Raw genomic sequence first — 17,689 nt, 5'->3', positions numbered from 1 at the left:
ACCAAAAAGCTAAGTACCCAGTTGGGGTACAGTTGGGGTTTGCTTTAATTCATGTCAGATAAGGTTAACAACTGTCTCTGTTGTGGTAAGCAGTCTCTACACTGAGACTTCCATTCGCTCCGTCTCACTTGTTTAGGCCCAGATCACAACTTACCCAACTGCCATTTCTTTGCCCGTTTCATTTCTAGGATTATTAGGCATAGGGCCAAGATCTTAGCTAGGCACCTTAGTCTCACATCTAATTTTCAGTGTCTGATAGCATCTGCCAGTCATACTGATGTCAAGCTCCCCAAGTGCAAGAGGGATAAAGAAAGGAGACCCAAGCTTAGGGCCTCAGATGACAGCCATTCACTTTCAGCTAGTCCTCCAAGCCTCGCGATCACTGAAGGTATTGAGGTGCTTTTGCAGCCCCCTTCTGCGGCTAATATGGTGGTGCAGACCTCTGTCAAGACCTGTTTAGAGTCTGACATGCCATCGGGTCCCTCATCTTCTGCACAGGCCTTAGCATTTAGCTCTTCAGTCAGGTCCAGGGCTGCTCAACATACCTTGCCTTTGATGAGTGCACTTTAACCAGTGATGTTCCTTTGCGGCATCAACCTATACCAATTTCTCATTCTTCTAGAGAGACTGGCATCAGAATTGTGGACATCCCCAAGTCCATGGCCAAAGCTACCCCAAAGAAGGGAACTACAGGGCCTACACCTAGGCCTACCAGCTCCCACACACAGGGATATCAGCAGGATTTGGTTAGGCTAGCTGAAGACCTAATCTCCTTGGTCAGATTTAGTCAACCCTACTGAGTCTTCCCCAGGGGAAAAGGAAAATGGATCCTACCAAGTATTTTCTGATCTTTTTGAATCCGCTAAGGATTCTGACCAGAAAAGTCTGTTTTGATGAAGGACTCTCCATGGCTTCCTTCAAGGATTCAGATTCTGAAGAGAAACTGACTTTTGTTTCCCCCCTGAGGACATTACCTTTGCAGAAACTCTTCATGCCATGAGGAAATATTACCAGTGGGAAGCCCAGGATTACCTTCAGTCAAAAAAGAGAATTAGGGAGTTCCTTGACCTGCCAGAGTGCAAGCCTCTTGCTATTCTTCTAGTTTTTGACGTTGTATAGGATGTTTTCATGGATTCCTCTTTGAATCCTGATTCTCTGCCTCCAGCACCTCAAAAAACAGACAAGTTTTATGGGGTACTGGACTCCAATATATATCTTTTCAAGAACCCCTCTGCTAAGGTTCACCCCAAGACTCAAAGGAGCTACAGCCAGTTACTCTAAAACTCCTTTACCTATTGATAAAGATAGCAGAGCTCTTGACAGACTTAGCAAAAAAAGTTCACACCTCTGCCACCCTAGCCATGAGGGCCCGTACCTGCCAATTTCACATGATAAAGTACTATGTTTAGATCACCTGAAGTCCCTTGAGGACAAGAACCTTTCTAAAGAATTGTTAGACCTTTGTCACTCTAGTTCTGAAGTAGATAGGCACTAACTGCAGCTACAATGCTATGGAGGCCTCCAGCTGGGCTGCAGCCACTGGTTCTATAATTAGAAGTCATGCATGGCTGAGGGAACAAATTCTCCCACACCATGTGAAGTCAAACCTATTAGATGCACCTCTAGACAAGGACTTCCTCTTTGGGCCTAAAGCCAAGGCTGCATTCAAAAAGCTGGAAGACAAAGCTAAATCCATGCAGACTGTGAAAGACTACCTTCAAGTTCACCCACCTAGGTTTAGTAGGAACTAACCCACTAAGCAATGGTCCTTTCCCTCACACTCTAAAAAGAGGTGGAGGAAACCCTGGAGAGAAAGGACTCAAAGGCAACAGCAATTACAAAGACCCAAGCAGTGGACCTCAGAAACTTCCAGGCAAGGGGGTTCTAGGCCACATGCCCCTGGCAAAGAGCAACAATAATTCATTCACCTGACTCTTTGCTTCCCCCCACAAGACTAGGAGGAAGACTATCCCTGTTGAAACAGAATTCGTCCCTCATCACTTCAGACAGGTGGGTTCTAAGCATTATTTCAAATGGATACAAACTCACTTTCAAAGAGACATTAAAGTACTCCGGCAATCCAGATATTCCTCCACACCAAAGAAAAGAGGCCCTTTTTCAAATTCGGAATTTGTGCTCCCAGGGTTCAGTGGAACCAGTTTCAGAACTCCAAAAGGAGTTATATTCCAGCTTGTTTCTAGTCCCTAGAAAAGAAGGTTCTTGGCATCCTATTTTAGACCTGTCTACCCTCAATCAGTGCCTGCTGGTTGCAAAATTCAAAATATCAACTCTTCAAAACCTTTTACCCAGGACAGCTATGCAGGCCTTGATGGTCACCCTGGATCTAAAAGATGCCTACTTCCACATTCCTACAGAGGAATTGCACAAAAGCTTTCTAAACTTCAGAGCAGATACCAGCCACTTTCAATTATCTGCACTGGCTTTTGTTGTCTACCACTCCCAGGATTTTCACAAATTGCATGGCCCCTGTAATCGCCTTCTGCAGGATTATAAGGGTCCAAATCTACCCATATCTAGTCAATTCCCTAATACAAACCATGAGCGTGGCAAAACATCTGCATGATCTGGTGTTTACCCAGTGTTTCCTGACCTCCCTGGGCTTTATCATAAATCTATGCAAATACAGCATAGAACCATCCACCAGAATAGTTTTCCTGGGGGCTCTTCTAAACTCATCCCTTCAAAAAGGCCTTTCTACCTCCAGAAAAGGTCTCCTCCTTGACTCACTACTTCAATAAGTTCATGCATAGAAAATGCCTCTCAGCCAGAGAATTCCTCAGAGCATTGGGATACATAGCATCTTGTATCCTCATGGTTCCTCTGGCCAGGCGGCACATGAGGAAGCTCCAGTGGTACCTCAAAAATGTGTGATGCCAACATACACACAATCTCTGGTGACTGAGATACAGCTGATTCTTTGTCTCAAGGAGGAATTTGCATGGTAAGCACAGGCTTGTGCCCAGAACCAGGGCCTTCCTTTCAGATTCACTCCTCAGGGGCAAACACTCACCACAGATGCCTCAGACAGCCTGAGGGGCTCATTTCAAACACTTCCAATACCATGGGAAGTGGGAAATTCAGTTCAGAGACAAACACAAGCTGGAAAGAGATTGTGGTGGTGCAAAGAGGCCAGGTAGCCTTCAAAGCAAAATGGAAACCAGGGGTCCTGGTAGTCAAAACACAGCACCACAGCCATGTGGTACATAAACAAGCAGGAGCCACCCACTCCTACCCTCTATGCCATCCAGCAATGCAGGTTTGGGAGACTGCTCAGTCTCTGGGGTTGTCCCTCCTGGCACAAGGTGCTCAAAATACTCTAGCAGATCACCTCAGCAGAAACCTGATGGATCACTATGAATGGAATCTGAATTGGGAAACATTTTTTCAGCACAGTCCACGAATGGGGAGTTCAACAGATGGACCTCTTCACCATGAAGGAAAATGCTCAACTGAAAAGATTCTGCTCCAAGGGCAAGCTGCTCTCAGCCTGGAAGATTGATGCTCTCTCTGTCCTTTTGACTCACCTATTTATTCATTTATGCATTCCCACCCTTACCTCTACTTCCTCAGATGCTTCAAAAATAAGGGAAGAGGCCCCAAGGGCAATCCTCATAGCTTCAGACTGGCACAGACAGTACTGGTATACTCTCTTACTCAACCTAACCAACTGAAATCCATGGCAGTTACCTTAAAGAGTGGACCTTCTGTCTTAGGACAAGTGAAGGATTGTGCATCCCAGCCTGCAGAACACAAACTCTCAGCCTGGATAATCCCACAGCATCCAGGACTGAGTCTACCCTAAGCAAGCAGGTTCAAGACATCCTTAACGAGGCCAGAAGGCCTAGTACTAGGAAATCTTACTCAGCTAAGTGGAAAAGATTTTCCATCTGGTGTCAGCAGCAAGGCCACAATCCTGCTTTAGCCATGATCTCCATCATTCTAGATTACCTGGCCAGTCTGGTTGACAAAAGCCTAGCGTATTCTTCCATCAAAATTCATGCCTCTGCCATTTCTACCCACATCCCTGAGCTTCCTCCTGTCTTTTCACACACCTTGCTAAGACAATTCCTCAGAGGAGTGATCCACATCAGATCTCCCAGGAGGTAACCCACTCCCTCCCTGGGACCTCAAATTTGTTCTGAAAAAACTGACTCTGCCTCCTTTCAAACCAACCGCTTCTGCTGACTTAATGTTTTTTTTACTTGGAAAACTGCCCTTTTGCTGGCTATGACCTCTGCTAGGAGAGTCTGAGTTGCAGGCTCTCATTGTAGTGGAACCTTTCCTCCCCTTCCATCCAGTCTCCCTCAGGGCTAACCCTTCCTTTATGCCCAAAGTGGTCAATGACACATCCTTGAACCAAGCCATACACCTGCCCACCTTCTTTCCCAATCCTCAGAATCATGGGGACAGAATCCTTCATTCTTTGATGTGTATAAGCAGCTCCATTACTATCTTGACAGAACTAAAAGTTTTGAGAAAAATCAGACCAACTCTTTGTGGCCTTTGCTTGTTCTGAAGGGAAACCAGTTTCCAGACAGACTATTTCCAAATGGATCTCTCATAGTGTCTCATTTTTGTTACAGCCATGATGGCAAAAAGCTACCCGAGGCTGTCAGGACTCTCTCTACTAGGGTTACGGCTACTTCTACTGCCTTTCTGAAAGGAGTCCCTATCAAAGAAAGTTTGGAAGCTGCTATCTGGTCATCCTGTGCATATCTTCACCAAACACTACCACTTATCAGCTTTTTCAGGTCCAGAGCAGGATTCACCACTGCCATTCTGCAGGGCATCCTCTCCTCTCCCTAATCTTCTTTCCATCCTCCTTTCAGCTTTGTGAACCATCCCATGAGTCAGGACTGCAACAGTGAAACACAAAGAACATAGTACAGTTTCTGCAGTTACCATAAATGTAAATGTTTGAGTGTATTCACTGTTGCAGTCTCCTTTCCCTCCCTCCTTCCCCCCTTAGCCTACAGGTTCGTCTGCTTCAAACTTCTTCTCAAGCCAAGGGGAACCCCTGTTTTTTGCCCCTTCCCTTGCTTAGGTTCTCCGTCTTAGGTTCTTGCTTTTACTGGCTATCATAGTGGCTCCCATCTTCTAGGGGAGGCAAGAAAAAAATGATATCATGACATCAGCTGACTCCCTATACACCCAAGCATATTGACGTTAGTCAGGACATCCACCAGCGGAGTTGGGAGATTTTTACTCTGGTAGTCAGACCAGCCAAGGGCTTTCATGGCAGGAAATCGCACAAGTCAGGACTGCAACAGTGAATACACTTGAACATCTACATTTATGGTATGTGTACATAACTGTACTTTCCACAACACGTGCATTCTGTGAAAGAAACTAGCAAAATCACTTCTATTTGAACAAAATATTGACATTTTTACAGGTAGCAGAATGTGCTATGTCAGTGTTTAGCACAACCTCGGGGAAAGAAGTAGCAATACGACTCCCTGTAGACTGGCAGAAAAGACTGATATCAGGATTCCCACAAGCACTATAATCCAAAACAAGCTCATTCCCACCTGACATGAGAAGAACAACCAATCAGGAACAGACTAGAAAGGGGATAAAACACTCAAATAACTACAGTTCAATCTAGTGTGCATCTTAACATCATGGTCAGACTGTAGACAGAGCACAAGAGGCAAAGGGACATAGCTAAATTACAGTGACAATGGGAAGGCTAATAAGTACAAGATCGTTATGTAATTTTGAGTTGCTGAAGGAGGCTTTGTGCATTCTATGCCCTTTATCAGGTCACACCTACACATGAACCTGGTGATTTCAACTGGTTTAGCAAGAAACTAGTCATACAGGGCTCTATGCAACACAGGAACAAAGCCCTGTCTGTAACCCAGTTTACCACAGATCGATTGGCAACCTGTCCAATGAAGACGGGTGGTACATGCATCCAATGCTAGCTCCTCCATCCTTGAAAGAAGGCAGCTCAGCCCGATACATGATTGCCTTCTAGTCAAGGCAGGAATTAGAGTGGACATGTCTCCTCATTCCAAGCTGTGCAATACACAGTAGCTACCATTCAGCAGAAACAATCGATAGAGTGGCTATTCCACCTATGCCTACCTCGGCCTCCTTATCTGCATAGCTAGCAGAGGAAGTAGTTGTAACAACTGAGGTACAAAACTATTCTTGGCACTGTTGGGGTCTGGAAACTTTAAGATGATATGGAGACCAACACAGAGGTCAAGAGGAGAAAATATCAACCTTTCCATAGCTGCCTAGATAACCCATTCAGTGACTGGGTCCTAACACAGTTTCAAAACTGTCACTGCGAACAAACTGGCAATCAGTTGCAAGGGACTTGATGGGTAGTAGGCATGCAGGGCAACCGAGAAAAAAAAAAAAAAAAAAAAGAGAGAGAAAGAAAAGTGTGTTCATCCTCTGATTTTAAGGTGCTGAATGACCTCACATCCTTGGCATCAGGATCATTTCCACAAATACTTAACAGCAATTTATTCTATTAACAAGTTGTTGAAATTAGTATAAGGTGGCCATTGCTGCAATGGCACCGAACTCAAAGCTTTATATGCATCAGGCAAATACAGTGTTATAAACATAGAATGTCTGCAGAAGCCTCTCTAAACATGAACGAAATGAGCCCTATACTGTGTCGTTGTTCCCCTACAAAAATGCACAAAGCATTGCTATAAGACCATATATTTTTAGTGCCCCTTACTCCTAGTTCCACATAAAATCAGAGCTGTGAGACTTCCCCACACAGCAAAGGATTACAAAAAGGAAGACAGCTGGGAAATTCTCAATGTGCTTAATGAAGCTGGTTGCCTCCTGAGGTCACTTTGTAATACTAATAAATAAAGCTGTTAATAGTTTATTCATTGTGACTGCAGTAGTGGTGGTGGTGGTGCTGCGGTAGCATTGTTGCCTCACAGTAAGACGTTGTCCTGTTCGATTCTCAGCTAGAGCATCTTGTGTGGAGACATGCGTGAATGGGCGTACCTTCGTTGAAGGTCGTGCGTCAGGGCTGGCAACTTGGCACGTAAAAATCTACTGCCAATCATTAACGGACCGGAGTTCCGCTGTGGCAACCCCTAACCGGGAAAAGCCGAAAGACACAACAACAACAAGTTTATTCATTGTGGTTTTCAGAACACTTAAGTCTGAAAGTCTCACTTATCAGTCAGAACAAGATGGTTTGCGAGCTACAACAGTTCTACTTTAACTGCAAGGCCATCATAATGGGGTAAATGTTCAAGTCTGCAATGATGTGTAAAGGTGCACCAAATGAAAGGTTAGTTCTGGATTAACTGCTTGGTAAGTGTTTTTCCTCATACTTTACAGGCAAAAATAGAAAGGAAGAATACTGCCTAATTATGTGAACAAATAAAATGTGATATTATGAATAAATAATAAGACAGAAGAGTCATACACTCATGTTAGTAGTTAGCTATATACGAGTTTAATATTAATAGTAATTTTTGAGCAAATGTTTGCAATGATCAGGTTGTGAGGATTTATCAAGACTGCTCAGGTAGCATACAATATGATGAATTAACTTGAAAATGTTGATGTTAGTTTTGAAACGGAATATAGTGATGTAGTAACCATTTTGTTTCCTCAATTCTACTTATTTGACATTTGTTTACCAGGAAAGTCCGACTGGGACAGAGTCCATTTTCAGCAGAGGCCCAGGGAGAAAAGCTCCAGACACATCTTTGGAATGTGGGAGAAAACCACAGCACCCAGAGGAAACCCACGCAAAAGCAGGGAGAACATGCAGACGCCACCCCAGCCAAGAATCAAACCAGAGAACCTCTTGCAGTGAGGCGACAACACTAACTGGTGTACCACTGTGCCACACAACAGTATAGGGCTCAATTCTTTATACTGAAAATATTACACACTTGTTTTCTTGCATAAAATATAATCAATGCTTACATTTATCATGTTTTGGGGGATTATGTTTATGAAGTCTACGACAGAATATGGTGAAAATGTTTACTACAGCTTTGAGGTGAAATAAAAAATTTGACCATACGTGAGCAATTTTACAGACTGAGAATTGGAGAATTATTAACCATAGCAAATTTTTATTTTTTTATTTTATTTAACATTTGTTTACCAGGAAAGTCGGACTTGGAACAAGTCAATTTTCATCGAAGGCTCAGGGAGAAACACTCCAAACGAATGTCTTTGTAATGTGGAAGGAAACCCACACGGATGCAGGAAGGACATACAGAAGGCACCCCCAGCTGAGAATCAAACCAGGGAACCTCTTGTTGCGAGGCAACAATGCAAGAAGTTCTCCGGTTAGATTCTCGGCTGGGGTGCCTTCTGTAAAGAGTCTGCATTTCCTCCCTGCATTCATGTGGGTTTCCTCCAGGTGCTCTGGTTTCTTTCCACATTACAAAGATATGCATTTAGAGCATTTTACCACTGGCCTCCGCTGAAAACTGGCTCATTCCAAGTTGGACATTCATGGTAAACAAATGTTATATAAAAATTAAAAAAAAAAAATTTGCTATGGTTAATAAGGACTATAAGGAAATCTTATGAGATGTAAAACCAGAAAAGATAATTTTGGTCTAGGTGTTATGAGCTTTGTTTCAATGGGATGGAGCGTTTGTCCCAGAGGATACCACTACTGTGGAACACTCCCCCTCTATGTAAAACAAAGCTCATCCCCGTCCCTTTTCAAACACAATTTAGATCAAATGATTGGAATAAGGAAATTTACCACAGGACTGTCCACAGTGCTGCTGCTGAACACAGACCATGCCTAAATGCCCTATCCTGCAGCAGGGTCTTTCAATACTCAGCAATATGACCCCAGAAATATTCATTCACAAATGGGTATATAAATACAGATCATGGCTTAGGTATTTTGAACCCACCTAATGGGAAAATACAGCTAGGCTTAAAATGGCAGTTAATCTAGTATTCACTTAAGAACCTACAAACATATAAACTTATCAACCTTTTACTGGAAGAATTCTGGACAAAGCCAAAATAATGAGGGGACAAAGCCAAAAATCAGGGAAGGATTTTAAATATTGTTCTTGTAAGCTTAGAAAGTTGCTAGAACAAGTATAGTATTAGCACGTGTTTTCTGAAGGAAATAAAGTCTGAAACTCAAATGTCTTACTATTCAGTTACTTCAATTCTCAATGATTTGTCAGAAAACCACAATCATGAGAAAAAGACCAAAAATGAGGGAAAATATGGGCATTCTTAAACTTCTGGCCAGTTGAGAGGTATAATATTTACATGACTATTTTTCAAATGTTTCAGACAACAGTAGTATTAAAATATATGTGAGAGTGTGTGTCAGTCTCTGCCAACAAAAAAAGATATGCTTTTAAAAATATCAAATTAGAAAAACTGCTTGATCTTGTTAATACTGAGCTATACAATACTTTTATACTTACTGTAAACTTTTGGTCTGGATTATCCATGTCTGTCCACTTCACCTGATGGGAATGGCTCACCACCAATATGGCAAACAGCTCACTTCCTACATCTCCCCTAACCTTCCATAATGTATTACTGCTCCCACATTATCTCAACTTTGATCACTTGGCCTTTCCAAACCCTTTCCCTAGCATGAAGAGGTATCATATAGCACAGAAGTGGAAGGCAACCCTGGGTAGTTGAACTCTGGAGGAAGGACTGGTAAAGTGGGTGGACATGGACAACAAGGATACAATGGTAAGTACATAATTGTTGCATCAGATTATCCATGCTATTCACTTCACCTGATGGCACCAAGTCTCCAGCTAATATCCTGGGTGGCATCATGACAGAATACTATGGAGTACTGTGACCCCAAGGGAAAGACCTGGCCACAGATACCATGTCCAGCTTGTAATGTCTGGTGAAAGTATGTGCAGAATCCCAACTGGCTGCTGCACAAATATCGACTGGGGAATTTTTAAAGATGGAGGAAGAAGTGGCCACTGCTCTAGTAGAATATGCCATTGGTCTGCATGGGACAGTCTTGTTGGATGAAGAACAAATGTAAATGAATTCAGAAAGCCAGCTGGGCAAAGTAACTTTAGATACGTTTTGTTCCACATTAGCCTTGGGGAAAAAAAATCAAACAGCTGACTGTGCATTCTAAAATCATTTTGTAGAGTACAGGTAAAATCTCAACCGTCTCTGCACATTCAGGCAATGAATGCATTTTCCTCTGTTAGAACAGAATGGGAAAAATGCAGGTAAGTGGACAAAAATCTGAAATCTGCGGAATGGGCTGGTGCACTGACAGAGACAGTTAAAATCTCCAACTCAAAAATGAGATCTTAATGTTTTGCAAAGAAGCTAGAGATTGAAAGTAGACTCCCTTGTGAAAATTGATAATAGCAGCCAAAATTAATTTTTATATATATTTGCATATAGTACTGTATTTAATTTATGTTTTTCCACTGAATATTAACTCAACTGAAGTTGTGGCTGTCTCTCTACAGAGTACTTTTTAGAATTTCTCTGTAGCCATTGATAGAAGTGGGGGGTAGTTTCAGCTCATCACGGACATTCTTGCCTTATATAAGTGGTACATTTCGAGTTTTCTCTGCTTAATATCAGAGCTTTGGCCGGCTAACATCTACCTGGAATCAGCTGGACGTATAAGTGAATTTAAGTACACTTTTATCTGCTCTTTTGCATATTGTACTGTATTTAATTTATTTGCGTTTTTCACTGAATATTAACTCAACTGAAGTTGTGGCTGTCTCTCTACAGTTATTTCCCCACCCACTCTCCCTGTTCTTGTTTTGGTGTTAATGTTGGTGGCTTTGAAATTGCCCGCCCCTCTTGTAGATTTGTATTTGGATACTCCTTCTGGGCCCATCTCATTTGCTCACTCAACTGAGTGCAGTGAGATCATATTCTGATTTCAAGCACTCCTACTGTGTACAAAGAGAGCATCTGGGAAGGACAACCCCTGTAGCATCTTAATCCTGATATTATGTTCCCGCTCTCAAAAAAAATAAAAAAAATTATATATATATATATATATATATATATATATATTTTTTTTTTTTTTTTACTCAGCTGCTCTTAATGTAACTGTCTTAGCTGCTCTTCTGCGTGCTGTTATCTGTTCAGTAGCTCTTACTCTTCCTTTATTACTGCTTGTTAGTAGCCTTCTAATTTACCGCCTTCTGCACTTTATTGTTTAGTCATTTGTTAATTTAATTGCATTTATTTGAAATGTATTTGGCAGTAGTGTTGCTACACACTTGGGTGTGTTGGCCTGCACTACAATTTGAATTGTATTTACTGCTGTTTTAGCTGCTTTTCTGTAACGAAATAAAATTCTAAGCTTGTTTCCTGTCTTTCCTGTAACTAGTCAAGTGTCAAATAGATTGCTGCTATCAAACCCAGAGCCTTAGATTTTTCCTCTCCTACCACCTTTCAAGCATTTAACAGTCAATGAACACAGGTTTGAATGAAGATCTAACAGTCAATGAACACAGGTTTGAATGAAGATCTAACAGTCAATGAACACAGGTTTGAATGAAGATCTAACAGTCAATGAACACAGGTTTGAATGAAGATCCAACAGTCAATGAACACAGGTTTGAATGAAGATCCAACAGTCAATGAACACAGGTTTGAATGAAGATCTAACAGTCAATGAACACAGGTTTGAATGAAGATCTAACAGTCAATGAACATAGGTTTGAATGAGAAGAATACTGTCTTGTGGAAGCTTTGCAAATGTGAAAAGTGTTGAAATGCCGTCCTATAAAACTCCGTATTCTGAGCTTGTTCTAAATGGGATTCTTTCTTGCTTATAGAAATTCCTAAGGGTGTACAAAGCTGGAGCAAGTAGTTTCTTGCTTTGATGAGTGACTCCCTACTTGCAAGGATAACAGTTATCTAGGTAACAGAATATTTAAATTCCTGGGGTTCTACTGCAAGAGGCAATCACTGCCATGCACTCGGTGAACACCCCAGGGGGCTGTGATGAGACCGAATAGCAGGGCTCAAAACTGGTAATGACAACTTTTCATTTTCTATTTTTGTAATTAAAGAACAAAAAGTGTTACCAGAGAGGTTTACTCCTAAATTTAGGGCAAAAAGGCACTGTTTTCTATGCAGCTGTTTAGGTGCCGATAAAATTCTGAGGTGAATGCTACAGCCTCATGTGTTGGATCTACTTGCGGGGGACTGTTCAGAATCTTGTGTAGGTCTTCTACAAGTTGAAGTAGGTTTGCCCTGGAAATGTCCCTAAAGATGGTCTAATTTGGTAGTGGGGCGGTAATACTAAGCCTAAGAGAGAAGATGACTGCTTCTAGTTCAGTTTAACCAGGGATAAGGAAATGCAGGGTGGAGTGCATGCACAGGATTGGCTGGAAAGACCAGGTCAAAAAAACTTCTAGTTGGGTTGTTTTGTAATTTGCTCCAGTGAACTGTCCCCACCAAAAGGGCAAATATCTATCCCAGCAGAGTGCTGCCCCCCTGACATCTCAGATGCTCAGGTAAGAGCTGCCCTCTCCAAAGCAAAAAACACAGCATCAATGGGACCAGACGGTGTCCCGGGCTGTGTCCTACATGAACTCCAAGAAGAGCTAAACCCAAACATAAAACTACTGTTCAATCTCAGCCTTACTACAGGATATGTACCCAAAGAGTGGCGTACAGCAACAGTGGTCCCTCTCCACAAAGGTGGTGCCTCAACGGATCCTGGAAACTATCGCCACATAAGCCTGACTAGCTTGGTCTGCAAAGCTATGGAAAGGATCATCATGGACCTCAAAGATATTGGGGACTTACAGACACTGGATCCTACCCAGTTCGGCTTTGTTAAGGGCAGATCCTGCCTCTTAAACCTGGTCGATTTCTTTGAAACAGTCACCAAGGCCATTGACGAGGGGAAGGTGGTCCACAAAGCCTACCTGGACCTCGCAAAAGCCTTCGATACAATACCCCACTCGGGCATTATAGATAAGCTCACCAGCTTAAATATAAACCCCTATGTCACTAGATGGGTTGCAAACTGGCTCAAGGACAGAACCCACATGGTTAGAATTGCTGGAGCCATGTCAGACTCCAAACCAGTTACAAGTGGCGTCCCACAATGCTCAGTCCTGGGACCTCTCTTGTTTGGTATATATTTCTCAGAGGTACAGGCCAACATGGAAGGACTGTGGCTGACCAAGTTCGCAGATGACTGCAAACTGGGCGCCATAATGGACTCTCCAGCCGACACAAGCATCCTCCAAAAGGGCCTCATAGAAACAGACAACTGGTGCCAGAGCTATGGCCTCAAGCTAAACGCCAAAAAGTGTATAGTCATCCCCTTTTGCAAAAACAAAGTGCCCACAAATTACCATATAGGTGGTAATCCATTAAGTACAGAAGAAGTAATTAGGGACCTGGGGACCCAAGTTGATAGCAATCTCTCATTTGACAACCACATGGCCAAAGTGGTTAGAAAAACATTTTATATAGCCCACCTAATCATGAATGGATTCACATCTAGATCAGGGGAGGTCATCGTGCCTCTTTAATCATCCCTCATCAGGCCCATAATTGAGTACAATGTCCCTTTTGGGATGTACCTTACCAGACACCTTCAGCAACTGGAAATACCCCAAAAGTACCTCACCAAGAGGATCAAAGGGCTCAAACTGATGCCATATGCTGCCCAGTTAAAGAAACTCTAGCTCTACTCAGTGCCATACCACCTGCACAGAGGCGATCTGTGCCTGACATATAAAGCCATGTCCAACCCGGAATTAATGGACATGCTGCACCTCAGAAAATCCAAATCCTATCGAGCTACGCGCTCGAGAGACTTGAACCTCAGCACTGAAATAAATAGGACATGCTGGAGGGACAGATTCATAACCCAGAGGCTCCCTTCACTCTGCCTAACCTGGACTGGGATTTTATTCCAGAGTCCCTCATTGACTCTCTTCAAGAGGAATCTTGATGAGTGGATGGGAGATCGTAGGTTTACCCCGGGTATCACTTCTGTGTCACTGTTGGACAGAGGCACAGTATACTAACCTCGAAAAAGGGCATAGCAAAATTAATTTAAAATGGGTGGCGAAAGCCAAACACACTCTGGCTAGGCTTATAAATGCCCTAGGGAAGATAGCCTAGTATGAACCTATGAACCTATAAAGTCAAGGAAATTGAGCACTTTCACAAGAGATGAAGGTGCATCAATCAATGTCTGGAGTAAGTCCACTAGCAAGAACTGGTTTGATTTTTAACCCTACAATTGTGTTTCTTTAATTTCCATATTCTTTTGTGGACATATATGGAGATGAAAGTCTGTTGCTAGCAGTGAAGTAATAGCCAATTCTGTTGAGGGATTTGGTTGTCAAACTGCACCAAGTTAAAGGGATAGATAATTTGATGGCGTTTCTGACAGATACTTCCCTGCAATTACCCAATGGCCTGACAGAGAAGTAGGTGCTAAACATCGGTTATTAGGGAATGTTGCCATTGCACTGAAACTGTCTCAGTAGCTACACAAACATGTAACATCTTCAAGTTGAAGGACGGCTTCAAGTTTTATCATCGTTCTATTTAGACTCTGAGCAGTGTCATCCTGATGTTATCCAAATTTGAGTTTGTCATGTAGAATGTCCAGCCTAAAATGAGCATTTTGCAGGCTTCAAAGGCTTTAGCCAGCAAGTAGAAACCCTTGCATAAGAGATACAAGCCTTCGCTGGTGAAACAGAAGTTTTATCTACCACCTCATTCCAGACCAAGGCATACTGTATCCAATTAGAATGACACCAGCTACTTAAGCCAGTTATCTTGTCTTTGTATCTATGCATCATTATTAGTGAAGCCAAGACCAGTCTTTTCTGTCTCTACATAAAGCAGCTTTGTTTAGCTGATCTCTCCAACTAATTTGCTAATGTAATCACCAGTATACACACAAATGGCCTCAGAGGTCAGCCATGGTGAACATCCACTCCCACAAGGAATTTCTGTGTCCAATTGCTATTACTAATGTCAGATGGATCCTTGTACATAACACTTGCACTAGTTCTACCAGTGTTTCGGGAACTTCAAGCCATTACAGAACTGTCAAAAATAATCTTTCTTCGTGTCTACAAATACTCAGTTGGACTCCTTTTTCCGCATTACCAGCTTCTCCACTACCTGCAAACATCACATGAGTTGTAATGCACCCTGGCGGGAATCCAAACTGATAGGTTCCTATCTTATCCTCTACTACTCTTTGTTATTCATTTAATCAATCACACTCTCAAAGCACTTTCATGCAATGTTTTTTTTTTTTTTTTCCAAATGTGTTGAACCCCCGTGTCAAAATAACACTATCCATAATGTCACCTGTTCACACTGTCATTGTTCTTCCTTTTTATTCTTACCACTGGATGTCTTCTCTATGGCTGTTGAGAAACTGCAAATCTTTGCCCCCCCCCCCGTTCCTTCTTTTCTAGCTTGCCGCGCTGCATCTGCATGATTTGTTTCTTGTAACAAAAAACCTGTTCCAGAGGTAAACTCTTAAAATTGGCTACTCCACCAGCCAAGAATACCTCCACTGTTTTCCATCCAGCAGCTGTTACTTCCGTTTCCAAGTTTTCAGTTTATTATTCCTGGAATATTCTCTTCAATACATCACTCCATTATGCTTCCTTTGACTTTAACTAGTTCAACAAATCCACCACCTCTGGTGTCTCAAATCCACCAATTTCAAACTCTAACAATTATTTAATCTTATTTGATTTCCTGTAGTGTTCTGTTACTCTTTTTCTCCATCTCTGTTGCACTCTCCTCCATCTTGGAATTCCCAGAACTGCAGTAGCAATGCTCAAGTACCACCTAGCAGCTCCAGAGAGTGTTTCACTTCCTCTCCACCAAACAGTAGGGGTCCTTTATTTAAAATTAAAAATAATACTTTTTTTTTTTTTACAAAATATTTACATTATCTACACACACACACACAGATATATTACATATCTATATTTTGCTCTTTATATATAAATACATATATATATATGTATATATATGTATATATATATATATATATATATATATATATATATATATATATATATAAAAACATAATTTAGCAAACTCAATTTCGCAAAAGTGCATTTTTGCCAAAATGCACTCTCAAAAAGGCAACCAAGTGAAAAGCAATGGGGGCTGTTGCTTAGATCGCGGTACAGCAGGGTTAAGGGAATATTCCCTTTTCCCCACTGTAGTGCAATCTCGGAGTGAGAATATAAAAGCAGCAGGGGTGTGGGGGGATGGAGTCTTCCCCCCCTGCATATATATGGTTAGTGTGTTTTTTTTGTTGGTTTTTGTTTGGTTGAGTTGTTTTAGTGCACTTGCAAAAACAACTTGCATTGTTACATTTCGTTGAAACGTAATTTCGATGGGTTAAAGCAAACCCATATATATCTCACCACAAAAACAGACACTGACTGAAGAAAAACTTTATTAGAAGAGAAATACAAAAACATCCAAACAAAACTTCAAGGCTACTTAAAAAAATAAATGAGGACACTGGAGATCAAAATCGTGTTGAGCTTTCATCTGTTAGTATCAGAACTAAAGTGAAAACTCTTTAAGTAAGGCATTAAATACAGTAAAAAGAAATAAAACGTAAGCATGACAACAGTGCAGATTCAGAAACCCAATCAAGTTGTAAACTTGAATCAACAATCACCTGCAAAAGGATAGGCGTGGTTAAAAATAACAGAGCAGAGTAATAGAAACATTAATATTTTCATTTAAACCACGGGCAGCTTCTGCATTCAAAAAAATCAGCCATTTTAATTCTCTAAGTTCCAAATAAGCATCATGATCACCAATGAAATTGTCCACTTACTCAACACAAAAAAAAAACCACAAAGAGAATTACAAGAAGGCAGGGCATTCCACCCTATGTTTTCCCAAAGCATTGTGCACATCTCCAGACTGCTCCACAGCAAGATGTTCCTTTACCCGGGTCTGACAGTCTACTGCAAGTCTTGCCAATGTAGAATGCTTTACAGGCATCACAGAAAGCAACATAAAAACAAAAGTGGAATGACAATTATTGAACATTTTAAAAACTGCTAGATATCTGCAATGTGTAAAGAAGTAGCTGCGGCCCCTGTAAATAAAACCACAAATCACACAATGGCCACAGTTAAACATAACCAATGGGTTAGCTGCATTTGCTGGACTGTCCAATAAGAAATGGTCATTTTTTTGTTCTCAAAGAAATGCCTCATAGTTTGAGTGTGAGTGTGTTTCACACAGAAACCAGGTGCATTGCCTAATATTCTATTGAGCTGTCTGTCACTAGCAATCACGCCCCAGTTGTTAGTGATAACTTCTCTAACATTTTGCAAACCTCTACAAATTGAAAGCGGAAAACTAAGCTGTTTATCCCCTGACAAGGTACCAGTGTCCTTTTTTTGAAAATAAGAGAGGAGAATGGGTTGGAACTTGACATGCCTAGCCCGTGCTACTTCAGCAAAAATAGCATCAAGCAAATTGTAAGGGGAGTTCTTGTGCACAAACATTTGTTTAAGAAAGTCCGCTTCACTGTGAAATACAGTATCATCAGAAATCACTCTAGACAGTCTAATAAATTGTCCACGAACAATATTCTTGACATAAAAGGGGTACAAACTAGAAAAATCTAAGTAATTATTCCTAAAGGTGTTTTTCCTAAAAGCAGCATTAGATG

At 41.6% G+C, this 17,689-nt stretch overlaps 1 protein-coding gene across 1 annotated transcript in view; it reads right to left on the bottom strand.

Moving 5' to 3' along the window:
* Positions 1-17,689, bottom strand: part of LOC122803382 (interferon-induced GTP-binding protein Mx3-like) — a 1,250,224-nt gene that overhangs the window by 1,122,012 nt on the left and 110,523 nt on the right. The window lies entirely within an intron of this gene.

This window comes from Protopterus annectens, chromosome 5.part1, assembly GCF_019279795.1.
Source record: "Protopterus annectens isolate FY-2018-M chromosome 5.part1, PAN1.0, whole genome shotgun sequence".
In the NCBI taxonomy this organism is placed as follows: Eukaryota; Metazoa; Chordata; order Ceratodontiformes; family Protopteridae; genus Protopterus; species Protopterus annectens.
This window is presented reverse-complemented; position numbering and strand designations above follow the sequence as displayed.